The sequence below is a fragment of the Schistocerca serialis genome, unplaced genomic scaffold (genome assembly GCF_023864345.2).
Source record: "Schistocerca serialis cubense isolate TAMUIC-IGC-003099 unplaced genomic scaffold, iqSchSeri2.2 HiC_scaffold_1242, whole genome shotgun sequence".
In the NCBI taxonomy this organism is placed as follows: domain Eukaryota; kingdom Metazoa; phylum Arthropoda; class Insecta; order Orthoptera; family Acrididae; genus Schistocerca; species Schistocerca serialis.
Genome location: NW_026047450.1, coordinates 545,001 through 550,000, shown reverse-complemented (window position 1 = coordinate 550,000; position 5,000 = coordinate 545,001). Strand labels below are relative to the sequence as shown.

General features: G+C 52.5%; 1 non-coding gene across 1 annotated transcript in view; it reads right to left on the bottom strand.

Annotated features, from left to right (window-relative positions):
* The window catches only part of LOC126436615 (small subunit ribosomal RNA), a 1,909-nt gene extending 787 nt beyond the window's left edge, over positions 1-1,122 (bottom strand). Inside the window, exon 1 of the ribosomal RNA XR_007580804.1 lies at positions 1-1,122. This exon is cut by the window's left edge and continues 787 nt beyond it. This is a non-coding gene — a ribosomal RNA (small subunit ribosomal RNA).
* Between the last annotated feature and the right edge of the window lie 3,878 nt (positions 1,123-5,000).

The window sequence follows — 5,000 nt, the reverse complement described above, 5'->3', positions numbered from 1 at the left end:
ATGGTTAGAACTAGGGCGGTATCTGATCGCCTTCGAACCTCTAACTTTCGTTCTTGATTAATGAAAACATACTTGGCAAATGCTTTCGCTTCTGTTCGTCTTGCGACGATCCAAGAATTTCACCTCTAACGTCGCAATACGAATGCCCCCGCCTGTCCCTATTAATCATTACCTCGGGTTCCGAAAACCAACAAAATAGAACCGAGGTCCTATTCCATTATTCCATGCACACAGTATTCAGGCGGGCTTGCCTGCTTTAAGCACTCTAATTTGTTCAAAGTAAACGTGCCGGCCCACCGAGACACTCAATAAAGAGCACCCTGGTAGGATTTCAACGGGGTCCGCCTCGGGACGCACGAGCACGCACGAGGCGGTCGCACGCCTTCGGCTCGCCCCACCGGCAGGACGTCCCACGATACATGCCAGTTAAACACCGACGGGCGGTGAACCAACAGCGTGGGACACAAATCCAACTACGAGCTTTTTAACCGCAACAACTTTAATATACGCTATTGGAGCTGGAATTACCGCGGCTGCTGGCACCAGACTTGCCCTCCAATAGATACTCGTTAAAGGATTTAAAGTGTACTCATTCCGATTACGGGGCCTCGGATGAGTCCCGTATCGTTATTTTTCGTCACTACCTCCCCGTGCCGGGAGTGGGTAATTTGCGCGCCTGCTGCCTTCCTTGGATGTGGTAGCCGTTTCTCAGGCTCCCTCTCCGGAATCGAACCCTGATTCCCCGTTACCCGTTACAACCATGGTAGGCGCAGAACCTACCATCGACAGTTGATAAGGCAGACATTTGAAAGATGCGTCGCCGGTACGAGGACCGTGCGATCAGCCCAAAGTTATTCAGAGTCACCAAGGCAAACGGACCGGACGAGCCGACCGATTGGTTTTGATCTAATAAAAGCGTCCCTTCCATCTCTGGTCGGGACTCTGTTTGCATGTATTAGCTCTAGAATTACCACAGTTATCCAAGTAACGTGGGTACGATCTAAGGAACCATAACTGATTTAATGAGCCATTCGCGGTTTCACCTTAATGCGGCTTGTACTGAGACATGCATGGCTTAATCTTTGAGACAAGCATATGACTACTGGCAGGATCAACCAGGGAGCTGCGTCAACTAGAGCTGAGCAGCCGGCCGCCCGGGAGTGTGTCCCGGGGGCCCGCGCGAACACGCAAGCGTCCGCTCAATTATTCTGCAAACAGGAGGAGGCTGAGCTCCCCTGCACAACACACCTCGAAACCCTCTCAGGTCCCGGCGGCGCGCAGCGCCGTCCTAAGTACTTGGTCGGGTTCGAGAGAGGCGCAATCGCCCGGAGTTAGGCGAGTAGACGCTTTAGGTGCGACCACCCGTGCTCCCAACTGAGCTTGCCGCTGCCGACAGAGGCCCGGGAGCGTGCTGTCGTGGCATTGCCGGCGGGAGACAACACGCGCCACCTACGGTGACCGGCAGCTCCAACGCCAGCGCCACAGAAGGACAAAAGCCCCACTTGGGTGCCGATGCGAACTCTCCCAGCACAGCGCACGCGCCAACACGTCCGCACAGCTGCGATACAAACCACCTGCGAGAACCGCTGGGGCGACCGAGCAGCAGACGGCGTCGCGGCGCCGAGCGCCGGGCGGCGGCGCATCCTCAGCGCACACAGTCCTCAATCGGACCAGCACACTGCAGATGGCCACCGCGCTTCGCACCGGGCCCGCGAGGACCTACTTTGGCCGCAAGGCGCCGCGAGCAGGGGGCGCCGGCGCGCAGCTGCGCCGCCTGCCGCGTCCGTCGGCCGGCGCGCCTGCCACTGGCCGCCCCCACCAGCCGGCTGTAGCGCGTGCGCCCACGCACCGCGCTGCCAGCACGCCGGGCGGCCCCCCCTCACCGGCCGGGGACGGTCCCACCCAGCCACCGCCGCGTATCGCCTCACACCCAGATCCCCTTTCACGTTCGTGGGCATGGTGGGTCCCCTTTCACGTTCGTGGGCATGGTGGGTATCCCTGAAACAACCGGTTAATAGCTCGACCGATCGTCGCCAACACTGATTCACCTCTAGCGAGAACAACCGCACCACAACGGGTTACCAGTTGTTCATTTGCGTAAAGTCACCAGCAAACGTAGACGTCCATCGCCATTTGCAACGAGTATTGCATGCCTGTGTCAGGTGTCACAACACACTACGTCTGCCCACATAGACGCAACAACATGTGCACGCCTAGAGAACACGTGGAAGGTAGCCACCGTACGTATGCGGTGTCCATTGCGCGAACGACTGTCAGCCGGCCTCTGCAGCATGTCGCAGATGTGGAACGCGGTGCAACATGCTATCACAGTGTGTGAGAAGAGACGACTACGTCCGAATACACGCTCCACTACATCAACAGACTGCTCATGCTGATCGCCATCCAGGGCGTCCGTTCCTCCCACACGTCTGTATGGCGTACCACACTGCAATCCAGCTCCTAAAGGGAGACGACACGTAGCTGCGTGCACAATATTTGGACTGTATGGTCCGCCGTTGCTAGGCGCAGTCGTCGTACGGTCACACATGTGCCACGATGTATCATTCAGTACATACGGACCAATGTGCAGTACAGTTTGTGGGTTTTGCGTACATCCGCGGACAGGTGAGAGGCCGTACCACAACGTAGGCTGAGTACTTCGGCATGCGAAGGGCATTGAACATGCACACTTCTCACCGACCAGCTTGCGAAGGCAGGGGGGAAGGGGGGGGGATGTACGTCCCGCTGCTATCCACATTACAGTGTATAACAGGAGCATGTGGAAAGTCAGCAACACCTGCAAGGTGTTTAACATGACGCGATGCACAGGGGACCGGGCAGTGCGGGTAGCGAACTATATTGCGAGGGTTGCGGTTAGGCAACACTACACTACTTTAACGTGTCGCATAACAATTACAGAGCAGGTTAAGCGACAACGTGCGTCAGGTTACGGCGCAATATAGTTTACGTTACGGCGCACTTTAGGTTACGTTACGGCGCACTTTAGGTTACGTTACGGCGCACTTTAGGTTACGTTACGGCGCACTTTAGGTTACGTTACGGCGCACTTTAGGTTACGTTACGGCGCACTTTAGGTTACGTTACGGCGCAATTTAGGTTACGTTACGGCGCAACATGGGTTAGGTTACAGCGCAACATGGGTTAGGTTACAGCGCAACATGGGTTAGGTTACAGCGCAACATGGGTTAGGTTACAGCGCAACATGGGGTAGGTTAAGGCACAAATTGGGTTAGGTTAAGTCACAAATTGGGTTAGGTTCAGGCACAAATTGGGTTAGGTTCAGGCACAAATTGGGTTAGGTTCAGGCACAAATTGGGTTAGGTTAAGGCACAAATTGGGTTAGGTTAAGGCACAAATTGGGTTAGGTTAAGGCACAAATTGGGTTAGGTTCAGGCACAAATTGGGTTAGGTTAAGGCACAAATTGGGTTAGGTTAAGGCACAAATTGGGTTAGGTTAAGGCACAAATTGGGTTAGGTTAAGGCACAACATGGGTTGGGTTACGGCACAACATGGGTTGGGTTACGGCACAACATGGGTTGGGTTACGGCACAACATGGGTTGGGTTACGGCACAACATGGGTTGGGTTACGGCACAACATGGGTTGGGTTACGGCACAACATGGGTTGGGTTACGGCACAACATGGGTTGGGTTACGGCACAACATGGGTTGGGTTACGGTACAACATGGGTTGGGTTACGGTACAACATGGGTTGGGTTACGGTACAACATGGGTTGGGTTACGGCACAACATGGGTTGGGTTAAGGCACAACATGGGTTGGGTTAAGGCACAACATGGGTTGGGTTAAGGCACAACATGGGTTGGGTTAAGGCACAACATGGGTTGGGTTAAGGCACAACATGGGTTGGGTTAAGGCACAACATGGGTTGGGTTAAGGCACAACATGGGTTGGGCTAAGGCACAACATGGGTTGGGCTAAGGCACAACATGGGTTGGGCTAAGGCACAACATGGGTTGGGCTAAGGCACAACATGGGTTGGGCTAAGGCACAACATAGGTTAGGCTAAGGCACAACGTAGGTTAGGTTAAGGTAGAATATGGGTTAGGTTAAGGTACAACATAGGTTAGGTTAAGGTAGAATATGGGTTAGGTTAAGGTACAACATAGGTTAGGTTAAGGCACAAAATAGGTTAGGTTAAGGCACAACATAGGTTAGGTTAAGGCACAACATAGGTTAGGTTAAGGCACAACATAGGTTAGGTTAAGGCACAACATAGGTTAGGTTAAGGCACAACATAGGTTAGGTTAAGGCACGACGTAGGTTAGGTTAAGGCACAACGTAGGTTAGGTTAAGGCACAACGTAGGTTAGGTTAAGGCACAACGTAGGTTAGGTTAAGGCACAACGTAGGTTAGGTTAAGGCACAACGTAGGTTAGGTTAAGGCACAACGTAGGTTAGGTTAAGGCACAACGTAGGTTAGGTTAAGGCACAACGTAGGTTAGGTTAAGGCACAACGTAGGTTAGGTTAAGGCACAACGTAGGTTAGGTTAAGGCACAACGTAGGTTAGGTTAAGGCACAACGTAGGTTAGGTTAAGGCACAACGTAGGTTAGGTTAAGGCACAACGTAGGTTAGGTTAAGGCACAACGTAGGTTAGGTTAAGGCACAACGTAGGTTAGGTTAAGGCACAACGTAGGTTAGGTTAAGGCACAACGTAGGTTAGGTTAAGGTAGAATATGGGTTAGGTTAAGGCACAACGTAGGTTAGGTTAAGGCACAATATAGGTTAGGTTAAGGCACGATATAGGTTAGGTTAAGGCACGATATAGGTTAGGTTAAGGCACGATATAGGTTAGGTTAAGGCACGATATAGGTTAGGTTAAGGTACGATATAGGTTAGGTTAAGGTACGATATAGGTTAGGTTAAGGTACGATATAGGTTAGGTTAAGGTACGATATAGGTTAGGTTAAGGTACGATATAGGTTAGGTTAAGGTACGATATAGGTTAGGTTAAGGT